This window comes from Podarcis vaucheri (genome assembly GCF_965113315.1).
Source record: "Podarcis vaucheri genome assembly, chromosome: 14".
NCBI classification, from domain to species: Eukaryota; Metazoa; Chordata; class Lepidosauria; order Squamata; family Lacertidae; genus Podarcis; species Podarcis vaucheri.
Window position 1 is genome coordinate 10,542,467 of NC_138752.1, and position 12,377 is coordinate 10,554,843.

General features: G+C 45.9%; 1 protein-coding gene across 3 annotated transcripts in view; it reads left to right on the forward strand.

Moving 5' to 3' along the window:
• The first annotated feature begins 1,607 nt into the window (after positions 1-1,607).
• ZNF609 (zinc finger protein 609) overlaps positions 1,608-12,377 on the forward strand; it is a 120,127-nt gene continuing 109,357 nt past the window's right edge. For 2 of the 3 annotated variants that reach the window (XM_082198289.1, XM_082198291.1), the window contains exon 1: positions 1,608-1,829. The gene's annotated coding sequence lies outside the window, so the exon portion shown is untranslated. Of the gene's footprint in view, positions 1,830-1,903; positions 2,014-12,377 lie in introns of those variants that run through there. The other variant, XM_082198290.1, reaches the window with a different exon arrangement.

Genomic DNA, 12,377 nt, shown 5'->3' on the forward strand with positions numbered 1-12,377 from the left:
ACCATGATGTTTGCAGAAGTACAACACAATTTTGAAAACACACACGGGTTAAATAAAAGCCTAAGGAGGACTGAGTATGGAGGATTGAGCAAGGAGGAGTGTAGCCATGGAATTGCTGGTTGTTGTCAGGGAAAGAAAGGAGGAGGGGTGGAATGTTCTGCTTGAACTCACAAAAGTTATGATGCCCAGAAGAAGAGCATTTCTGGCTAAAGAGGCACTCCTGTAAGCGTGTGAAGGTACTCTGCAGCTTATTGCAGCAGGTGCCACTTCTGAGTCACTTCCAATAAAATATGGTTAGACTCTGGCTTGCTCTACACACAGTAAAGAGTAACTGAGCTGTGGACTGCAACTGAAGAACGTTGTGTCCCCTCACTTCAAAACCCCTGCCTGTGGAAAACTAGCTTCCAAGTTCAGAGTTATTCAGGCCTTCACCATATACTCAAGGTCAACAGCTGTCCTTGGGTTAATCCCAAAGAATGATCTCTTCCTTGTTTCACAGTCAGGATAATAATTAGAGTATACTGTATTGTTATTAGGATAGTTGCAACACTGGGCTGATTAACTGATTAGATGGGCTGAAAAAGCTTTTAATCAGCTAAAAAGGTGCTCCCAATTCATTGAGCAACATATTCACCAGAGATGCAGTGAAGTCCTAAGCCACTCCTACTATCTTCTTTGGGTCTTATTCTCTATAGCAAGTGGGCTTTTGGGCTACAAGCGAGGATTCTCCTTCATCTAGTTCAGGGGTGAGGAGCCTGTGGCTCTCCTGGTGTTAGAATCATAGAATTGTAGAGTTGGAAAGGACCATCTAGCTTGCAGTGCAGGCATCTTTTGCCCAACAGGGGTCATGAAATCAAGACTCTGAAATTAAGAGTCTCAGGCTCTAACAACTCCTGGTTTTCAGGTGTAAAAATGGTGTCAGGAAAATGTCAGGGAAAACCTGGATGCATGGCAGTGTGATGGGAAAAAATTATGGGGTCTTCCTTAAAAAGCTCAACAACTTTGCAGACGTCAGGAATTTCACTTGTTGAAATATGGCAGCCCTTACCACTGCTGCCACCACACTACAACGTCTGTAATCTCTGACCACCGGCCATGCCTTCTGCAGCAGAGGGGATTTGTAGTCCAGCAACACCTGGAGGGTCGTGGGCAGCCCTCTTGATCCAGTCCGCCTCGTCACGCAAGGCTGCACAGCCGATGCGCGCTTACTCGAGAGTAACCAGCCTTGCACTCAGCAGGGGCAAACTCTGAGCGTCCTTGCCTTGAACTGGGTTGTTTTTTTTTTGTTGAAAAACTGGATCATTTGAAATTAAGGGGCCCGCGCAGCCCGCTAGAAACTCGCTTTGGAGCCTTCTGGAGTTGCGGATCATCCCCGCTCCCCTTCCTCTTCCTCGCGCAGGAACTTTTCCTTCCGGAGGGTTGTCACCCCTTCCCTTCGCTCCGCGCTCCGGGTTTTCCTTCGGTTCCCAGAAGGAGCGGCGCATAAAAGCGAGCCCGTCTCCCGGCTTTTCCTTCCCGCTCCTTGCTCCTGCCTCCGCGTTTTCCTGCCACCCTCAGATCCGGGGCTTGAGCTCGGCGATACTCAGCGCCCCTCAGCTGCCCCCTCCCTTTCTGGCGGCGGCGGCGGCGGCGGCGGCGGCCGCGCTGAGGGAGGGCCGAGCGGAGCCGAGAGCCGGGACTGCGGCGCGCCAGACCTCCCCTTTCCTCGCTTCCCCTCAGGCGGCCATGGCGGCGGGGCCGGGCCCTTAAGGCAGCGACGGCGAGGTAGTCGCGCGGCTCCATGGAGGAAGCGGCTGAGGGGCGCGCCCGGCACCGGCCGGAACCCGAGGGTGAGCCTGAGGAGAGAAAGAGACGGGGGGGGGAGGGGAGGGAGGCAGGGAAACGGCAGAGGCTCGTGCGCGGGGCCGGGGAGCGAGCGAGAGGGCGCGCTGGGGCTGGGCTGCTCATGGCGGCGCCACACCAGGCCCCGGGCCTCCTTCCACGCTTCTTGTCAGGCCGGAGGAGCCAGAGTCGGTGAGGAGATCCTGCCCCCACCCCCCACCCCGAAAAACAAAATACGGGTGAAGATCCCTTCTCCAATCCGAGTGGATCGCGACCTCCTCCTCGCTCGCCCTCCCCTCGAGGAGCCTTTCTCCCCGCCTCTTCCATGATGGGCGCCCGTGTGTGTGTGTGTTCGTGCGCGCGTGTAATGGTGGTGGTCTCTACCTGCTTCTCCACTTTCCTCGCTCACCCCCCCGTCCTCCCCCTCCTTTCTCGCCCCCTCCCCCCCCACAAACACAACACATTTGGAGTCTCGAGACCAGGTAACAGTTCCCAGAGTGGGGGGGGGAGGGGGAGGGGTGCTAAGTCTATTGCATCAGCAACAACAAAAGGAGCCTTGTGGCACCTTGGAAATGTTGTGGTGGCGGACGGCTTCCTTTCGGGCTCTACGGCGGACGGGTTCGCGTGGAGTTGCCGCCCGCGCACTCGCTCGCACAAAAGCGGGGCTTGTGCTCCCGAGCTCATGGGGGTCGTAGGGGGGCAGCGCCGTGTCAGCCAGGCGTGGGGTGGCCCGAGAGACAGAGAGAGAGAGAGAGAGAGAGAGAGAGAGATGGATAGACCTGCACTGAATGTGCGGGCACCTTATGTCCGACAGCATTGCAGGTCCAGATGAGGGGTTAAAACTGTTACCGTGAACGCATGCATGCGCACATGTATGTGGGCATCCTTGCGGTGCATCTGGAAACTTAACAGATGGGTTGGGGCAGAAGCTTGCTTAGACTCCAGTGTACACAATGGTCTGGAATTGCGTGTGACCTGGTTTCCTTCATGCTGAATGTGGAGCCTTTTGTGCACAGAGGGCATGGCCAGGGTCACCATGAAATGTCACTGGAGGCTACCACAATTAGCGAACTGGTAGGAGTAGTCATACATTTGATTAGAGGCAGGTTACATGTTTGTGTACGTGTGTGCCACGAATCCTTATCGTTTGGGGGTGTTTCACAGTAACCTCCAGTTTCCTTGGGAGCATCAGGGTCTGCTTTTGCGTTATATTCAGAGTAGATTTATGCGAACAGCCCTTGAGTGTGTGTGGGTGTTGCCTGTACAACTGTTGTGAGTTCTGCAGCCTTGATGGGACTTCTCAGAGCTTCTGCTGTTGTAGGGGCAGTGTGAAGCATCCTCATGCAAGTGATCTGTTAAGCATCATGCACAAGCTTGTCACAAGCTGGTCCCAAACACTTCTGAGGTGAATACCTGGGGGCTGTTGTGCTGTCAACTGGCAACTGATGACTCATCTTGAGCATATAATTGAAAAGCATTGTGTCAATAGGTAGAAATTCCTTATGGTGTTTTACATGTGATTGGGCACAGATTCAGAGAAGTTGCCATTTGGTAGCACAGTCATCAGGTAAACCAGTCCAAAATCAGTTTCAGGTAGTCACACATGGAGGTAGTTATTTCAAGGTATGTTTGGTATTATAGGTTCTTGTGTGTGTTTCCATATAGACATCTGTTTTTGAGGAAGTAAAGCTGCTTCCATTTTCTGTTTACTACTGGGTGTTATCAAGATGCCCTACTTAGCCTGAGAGATAAACCCAGCTTTGCCTGACATACCTGTGGGATGTGTGCAGTGCAAGTGATGCTCTTGCAAACTTCTTGCCTAGAAGAAATTGAGTGGTTGACTGTAGGCTGGTCGCTCCAGTAGTAAAACCATGCAGCTACTTTCAATATTTATTAGAATGGTACAAAATCACAGATGGTGTTCTGAATGAGTTGTCTTACTGTGTAATGTACAGGTTGGTTGTGTTTCTGAACAGTGATGCATTGAGAACATGGTTTTCAAACCTGTTTTATCCCTGCAGTGTTTCTAGATGTCCTTGCTGCTTCTGTGCCTGAATTATGCCTGTCTCTAGAGTGCGAAATGACAGCTCCTCATTGGTGCCCTGGATGGGAAGAAGTGAAGGCTGCTTAAAGACTGCTTTAGGAGGAAATGAGTGGGCAGGTTGAAATGGCCTGTTAAAATGAATCCAGGATAGTATGTGTCTGATCCCTGCTGGGTGCTTAAATTTTTCTGCCTACGTTTGTGATTTATACTTCTTGAGATGGCTGTTTGACTGGTACATAAGAACACTGTCAAGGTTTCCTTCTTCTATAACTATAGCCATTGCTGTGTAAAAATGGTTATTTGATGTATACCCTTCACTATTTTGTGGGCTCAGCACAAAATCCTTCTAGGAATGCATGGGTTGTGGACCCCTGCAAGAGGTTAATAATCTTTAGATTACGCTGTAACCATAACACATAGTAAAATAGGAGCCATGATTATTTCCAAAACCACTGCTCTCAAGTTTGAATTTGTAAAGTAGGTGGTTGTGGTGCTAGTAGCTAAATTATTATGTTGCCCTTCTGAGTGGTGTGACTGTAATGTGGTTCTTAACAACTATAATGCATGACATCAGTGATAGACTTAGCTCAATATCCTGATTCTGCAATCCTAAACTCTTGCTAGTGAATAAACCAAATTAAAGAAAGTGCAATTTCTGAGTAAGCAGGCATAGAATAATACTGTAAACTTAATCGATGACTTTGCTCATTCTAATGCTGTAGCATTCTGCAATTCTTTGGTATCCTTTGGACTTAAAGGGCAGATCATGATCAAGGTTTGGTGTGAATCCTAGTGAATGCAGTGCTGCCACCTTCATTGTAAAAACCGATCACTTAAACTATTTTACAGCTAGTGGTTGTTCTGGGGGGGGACGACATTCCTTGTTAAACGGTTTGCTTTGAAAGCTAGTGTACTAATTAGATAATTCATATTAACATATTTTAAGCATGTTAAATATTTGTGACCTACACTTTTGCTCTATGTTTATCCACATGTTTACCCACTTTATTGTTAATAGTCTGTTTGTCCCCTTGCCTGAAGTTCAGGTCAGACTCTAGCATTTCTAGGATTGAAAATCTTACTAAAAAGGAAAATCTATATTACCTTAACTATTTTCTAATCATTTGGTTTAGAAGCAGATTTCAAGGGTTACGTATTGGTGTCAATAGTTCATGAATGTTACCTAATATTTTGTTTGAATTCCTAGAAGTTAAGAATGAATGAAAATCTTGTCTATGTGGCTGTGTGACATTTTTTTTCAGATTTGGCAGTTGAAAAGAATCTTAGAGATACTTTGTTTCAAGATGTAATGAATTTTGTAGCTTTGTTTCTTGCAATGTCTCCATTGTCCAAAATGAGAAATTGCAGACCTTGGATGTTCAATGGCCCTGCTGATTCTCTGGCAGGCTTCCATTTTCTAATAAATATGAAGAGAGCTGTATCTTGTTTCCCCCCCAAAAAACAAAACCTTTAGTTAGCTCTTGATTATTCTTCTTGGCAATCTAAACTCTCTGTGGTTTTCTTCATTAAGATTGCTTCATGTTGAAAAGGATGTTCATATTTTCTAAAAAAAATTATGCTTCTACTATTACTGGTATTGGCTGCATTCAGACAATCTTGACTTAATAAGCTGAGATATGAAATGATGTTTTTGGCTGTGCACATAAGCCAGGATATAAAGCCAATTTAAATCCATGTTTTAATATCCTAGCTTATTCCAAAACTGTTAGTTTCCTGGTTCAGACAAAATGGGAACTATAGTTAACGGAAGGCTTCCTGGTTTGTTTGCTGACTTGCACAAAGGGTTGTAGTGTGTAACCAAAATATCTTTCATGTCTCTGTTCACTAAGCAAAGAAATTATCATCCAAACATGACCATTATTTTAGATTTTCTATCGCTTTTGGTAAGGATTGCTAATGCTCATAATCCATGAACACTACATCTTTATGGTAAAATGCAATGTGATCTGATGCATCACTACCTTCCCAAATCCAGGTAAGGAGGCACTGGGCTTTGGGAAGAAGGTGCAAGGCTCTGACAGGGTCCTAGAGTTCTCCTTCCCAAGATCTAGTGCTTTCTCAGCTTTGGAAAGGAGATGGGAAGGATCTAAGACCCTGCCTGATCCTCGTGCCTCCTTCTCAAAGCCTGGTGCCTTGCTTACCCAGCTTTGGGAATGCAACGCACATTTCCATGTCAAAATTACTCTTGTAGCCCTCTTGGTATGAAACGTTGGACCACCCTGTGATGGATCATCATAGAATTTTCAGGTTTGAAGGAACCCAAAGGGCATCTAGTCCAACTCCCTGCAAAGCTGGAATCGCAACTAACAAATCTCTGACAGATGGCCATCCAATCTTCTTGTTAATCTGAAACTGTAAGGTTGCCTTTTACCCTGTATTTGACTATTTTTACCACAATGATGTGCTTATACTTAGGGAAGTTGCATCCCACTTTATGCCAATCTGAAAGTTGTTTATAAGTACTGTACAGTCCATGTTGAATCAATTATACAAGGAATCTTGATTCATATTCATGAGGATTTTAGTTCTAACATAATTTCTCTAATGGTTGTGGAAGTGACATTTCAAAGCACATGGGTAGTGGTAAATTCTCAAATGTTCAGGGGGACCGGTACTGCTACCTTTTCTTCCATATATCTGATCATAGCATCATACTTCTCTCCAAATATTTCAGAATCTTGTGTACCTCTTCAAAATAAAATGTGAAAGATAAGCAACATGGTGCAGAATAAGCAAATTATGATAAAATGCTGTCTTTAACTTGCAGTGTTAAATACAGTGTTAAATGGTGTGTAATTTGAGGGTGGCAGAGTGACAACTAGAAGTTCCACCAATAGTAGTTTTGGACAGGCATGCATAAGATGGCAACTGAATAGGTGGTTGTCTGCTCTGTCTTAGTAAGCACTAAAAAGTTTCCAACTGGTGCTGACACTAAAAATGAAATTGGTGCCCAAGCCCAATACTTTGGGTTGTTGTTGGGCACTGTAAGCTAATTTGCTTGTATTTATTGAATCAATAGCCTGCTATCCTGCTCTTCAATAATTTCAAAGCGAGTAATCACAAAGATAAACATAGTATAACTAAGAACCACAGAAATGCAGCAATAAAGCATTTCCATCATGGTAGCATGAGAGTGGGCTTTTTGAGTGGTGGTTCCCCACTTGTTCTCCTCAGGGTGGATTGCCTAGTGCCATCCTTACCTATTTTCCCCCAGACCTTTGGCCCTTAATTTGAAGAGTTTTAAGTACTTACGAATTCTTTTAGTGGAGCTGGATCTGTAATATTTGTATTGATGTGCTTTTAGGTTTTTATTGATGGTTTGTTTGAACTGGTTTGATTGTTTACACTGTGTTTGTAAGTCACCTTAAGTTGCATGTAAGGAAAGTATTCTATCTATCTATCATCTATCTATCTCTATCTATCTATCTCCTTAGACATCCTGGACAAATAGAGGTTGTCTTTAGGTGGTAGAAATCCATCAAAGTAAGTTTCAGGAGACTAATCCATGGCACGGTGCCACAACCAAGAATTACTCTTTCCAGCAATCACCTGCGTTGGAGGCACCCTCTGAAGGACCTCTAAATATGAACTTGGTGTACAGATAGGTTCATATAGCTGTACATGATTTGGTAGATGCTTGCAAACTTTGAAGTGTACCCTGTATTTCTTAGTGGTAAATGGTTCACTGTTGGGATTATATTACAGTTTGCTTCTGGGCAAACATTCACCAGGAAGTTATGCTGAAATATTTCTGTCTTTCTTTTCACCTTGTTTAGCTGTCTTAAATCACTAGATCAAAGTTGGGGAATTGTATCCATCCAGTGGATCACATTCCAAAATCCTCCACCCCTTGCAGGTCACAATTGATAGGTGAACAGGTCCACCCAGCTGTCAATCACCTAACAACATGATAACATCAGGTGACTGACACTTGTTAAAGTTCAAAGGAAAATGCTGTAACCAATGATCAGCTAAGTGGTGGTTACCACAATCATATTTGAAGATGTGCTTTCAGTGCCAGCCATCTGATTGGCACTAGGAATACAAATTCTAAGAGACTTGTTCTGGAGAGAAAAAATGCTCCATTAAAAAACTGCATGTTTTTCCTTCTGCAGAAAAATCATCTAGTGCTTTGAACCCAAACCACTTCCTCCATCCCCTTTGACTGCACTAGTGAGTTCTTGACAGGAAAGCCTCTAGTGCAGGGGTCGGCAAGGTTTACCTTCTCTGGGCCAGTTCACTCCAGTGGAGATCTCTTCGTGGGCTGGATCATGTGTGTGTGTGAGAGAGAGAGAGCACGTGCAGCTGCGATTTCTGGCGCCTGCGTCTGCGCAGACACAATTTCTGGTGTCTGCATCTGCTCAGATGCGATTTTTTGTTTCTGAGCATGCAAAGACGCGATTTGCGGCATTGCGGAAGTGAGTCCCTGCACCACGCTGCGCTGGTTTAGCACAGTGCATGGGGACTCATTGAGTGGGCGGCTCTGTTCGGAGGTGGCTCGGGGGCACTGCGGGCGGAAGAGGAGTGTGTGGAACGCACTGGATCCCGGTGGGGTGACCCCCTGCCCGCGCTGGACACCATGCCACCCGCAGGTGGCATTCCATGCCCCCAGGATGCATGCCAGCCCCGCCCCCGCCTGCTCTCTGCCCCCTGGTGCCAGAGCATGAAGCTCCGCCACTCCTCGGGGGTCGGTTAAACAACCCCCATGGGCTGCTTGTGGTCCATGTGCCTAGGTTGCCTACCCTTGCTCTAGTGCGGCAGATTCCAGGGAGGCTCTCTGTCAGGGCTGATCAGCTGATTGGCACTGAAGGGGAACCCTGCTTGCTAAGGAACAATCAGGAGCTCCTGATTTTTCCCTTCTAGCCATGTCTATACCTGCCCACAACTGACATCACAGATGATGTCACGGATGGGGCAAGTGGGGGGGTGGTTTGTGTGAAAACTGTCTTGTGGGCCAAATTGGGATCTGTGGTGGGCCTAATTAGGCCTGCAGACTAGAGGTTCCCCACCACCTCTTCTGTGTATAATCAGTAATAGGGTCAACGTCTTAGTTAGTTACTTAGTGTAATGGGCCCTGGTCTTGTTTGGAGTGCTTTCTCTCGATTTGAAAGAAACATAATTCAAACTAGCCTTCTGTCTCTGCTGCTGGAGCTCTTGTAAATATAGCATGCTTATGATTTTAAGTGAGCTGCTTCAGGAAAGAGTTATGAAAAGAACATTTCTTTTAAGGTGTCTGGCTGGCTTTATGAAAGGCTTCAAGCTGATCATGTGGTTGCTGGCTCATTGAAAGGGTGGGAGACCCTTCTGTGACCTTTGCAGAAGCAGGTTAGTTTTAACTTGGATCAGTTGCTTGTACATGTTAAAGAACAACAGAAGCTTGCTGAAGAGCAGTCCTCAGTGCTTATTCAACTGGGAGGTGGGGCAGGAGGCCTGGGCTGGAGCCAGGTGATTGCTGGTACAATGGAGGCTGCTTTTGTTTGTTTGAAATCTTTTGGTGCACTGTAAGACATTGCTCCTTTTGTGCTATTCTCTCCGTGTGCATTCCCACTTCTGAGAAAGATTTAGCATATCTTTGGAGACTCACTGAAGGATCCGGACAGATATTTTGAAGCCATTGAACTTGGAATATATGCATAAGAGCTTATTCTCTCAAAAGTGCTGGAAGACAGACTGTTCGCCTACACTTCACTCTTCTGTATAATGTACAATGAATGATTGGCTTAAAAAATTATAAACAATATAAGCAGCTGTTTGCCAAGATTTGCTAAAGCATTTTCTGTTCCTTAAAGTCTTTGCTCAAGTGTTGCTTTGGTGTAAGCTGCATATAGACGAATTATATTCTCCAATAAACCACTTCAGCTGCAAATCCTAAATCACAGTTACTATGCTGTGATCATGGGGCGCAGGTGGCGCTGTGGGTTAAACTGATCAGAAGGTGGGTGGTTTGAATCCCCACAACGGGGTGAGCTCCCGTTTCTCGGTCCCTGCTCCTGCCAACTAGCAGTTCGAAAGCACGCAGTGCAAGTAGATAAATAGGTACTGCTCTGGCGGGAAGGTAAACAGCGTTTTTGTGCGCTGCTCTGGTTCGCCAGAAGTGGCTTAGTCATGCTGGCCACATAATTCGAAAGCTGTACACTGACTCCCTCGGCCAGTAAAGCTAGATGAGCGCCGCAACCCCAGAGTCGTCCGCGACCTAATGGTCAGGGGTCCCTTTACCGTTAACCTTTATGCTGTGATCAGACGGAACACCTCACTCATGAAATATGCTATTTAGTTCAAAAAAGAAAGAAGGAAATAAGTTATAGCTGCACTGTTGAGGTTCAGGGTTCTGGGGCCATTATTAATTAAATACCTTGATCAGCAACACAGAGAACACTTTTCAGAGGCTTTTGAACTGGGCCCTAGAACTTGCTGATAAGGTTCCAGGTGGAAATACTTGGAAGGGCATGGACTGGTAGAATTAAACAAAGCACCAGCCTAGCCACCAGGCACAACCTTGCAGCAGTTGAAATCTGTGCCCAGGGTGCTTTATGCTTCCACAGCAATGTGCACACCCTTTCTGCTTCTTCTTGTCCTTTCAGGTTCTGGATGTATCTGTCTTCTCACATGAGAAGCAATCCATCTCTGCAGTCAGTGTGGATTTGTAGTAGGAAATGCTACTGGGTTTCAGGGCGATGTTTGTTCGGAGTAGCACTGCCTGCTTGCCGAGGCTTTTCCCATGAAACTCTAAAAGGAGTAGATTGAGAGCAGTTGCATGAAGGGAAGGAGTTCACAGAAATTTCGGCAGACCAAGGCAGTTAAAAGACTTCATTAACTTTGTGGGTTGAATATTAGCTTTTCTTGTTTTTGAGGCATTTGATAGGTGTACAGAACAGCCTCTGTCACTTCAACAGCTTTGAAAAGTTAAAAATGTATATATCAAAATTAGAGAAGGAGCTACCATCTTTCACGATAAGTAATGTAAGAAAGAGCTCTAATCTTCAGATGCAAGCACAATATATGTGATGTTAACACCCCTTCTCTTTATATATTTTTAAAAGTTATCGTAAATAATAGCTCTCCAAAACTGGCCATACTCTGTACATTTTTCACATTTAAACACCTTTCAATCCCACCTTTTGTAACTATCTGATAAATCACTTGGTTCTATGGAAGTGACCAGCTAAAATGTACTGCAATGTGGAAATTCATATTTCTCTTTCAGAATAAATTATAACTATTGAAAAAACAGGTTTATTTCCTATGAGTACATGTTTAATTTCTACAATACGCTTCATAAACACATACATCTCAGAGTTCATATATATACACCGTATTTTTCGCACCATAGGACGCACCGGACAATAGGACGCACTTTGTTTTAGAGGGGGGGAGAACAAAAATAAATAAATCTCCCCCTCTCTGCCCAGCGCCCCTTCACTGAAGCGGCAGGAGGCGCTGCACAGAGAGGGGGAGAACTTTCCCCCTCTTGTTTTCCTGCTCTAAAACAAGGTGCCGCTCTAAAACAGGCTACCTTGGAAGCCTGGAGAGCAAGAGGGGTCGGTGTGCACTGACCCCTCTCGCTCTCCAGGCTTCAGGTTCCTTTTGACCTGCTCTTTGGGGCTGGCGGGGGGAAGCCTACCACCAGCCCCAAAGAGCAGGTCAGGGAGCAGCGGAAAAGCGCAGCGGAGAGGCTCCTGCCATAGCCGCGCGTCACCTCTCCAGCCAGGAGAGGATCGCGGGGCTATGGCTTCTTTAGCCCCACGCGTGCTCTCCCGGCTGGGGAGGTGACACGGGGCTGTAGAGGCTCCTGCCATTATGGCGTCTTCGCTCCACAGGACGCACACACATTTCCCCTTCATTTTTGAAGGGGAAAAAGTGCGTCCTATAGAGCGAAAAATACGGTGTGTGTGTGTGTGTGTGTGTGTGTACACACACACACACACACACACACACACATACATAATCTCAGAGTTCATAAGCTTTTGGCTTGGATGAGAAAAAAAAGAGGCTAGTTGAGTAGACACATGGGAATAAAAGCTATGGGAAAATGCAGGACAGGAAGCAATGCTGTTCACTCACATCCTGTCCCGAGGTACTGGAGACAATACTTTTTATTGTGAGTCGTTCATTGCATATACAGTCATACCTCGGGTTAAATTTGCTTCAAGTTGAGTGCGTTCGAGTTGTGCTCTGCGGCAACCCGGAAGTAACGGAGCATGTTACTTCCGGGATTCGCCGCTTGCGCAGACGCTCAAAATGACGTCACGCGCGTGCGCAGAAGTGGTGAAAAGTGACGCGTGCGTGTGCAGACGTGCCGTCGCTAGATACATTTACCTCTAGATGCAAACGGGGCTCCGGAACAGATCCCGTTCGTATCTAGAGGTACCACTGTATATGAAACTATGACAGTTGTGTATGATGTTTTACTTAATACTAAATTAACTTACTGATAGTTAGGACTTCATTTGTGTAAGATGATTAAATGATACAGGTGGGGCTCACTGCAGTT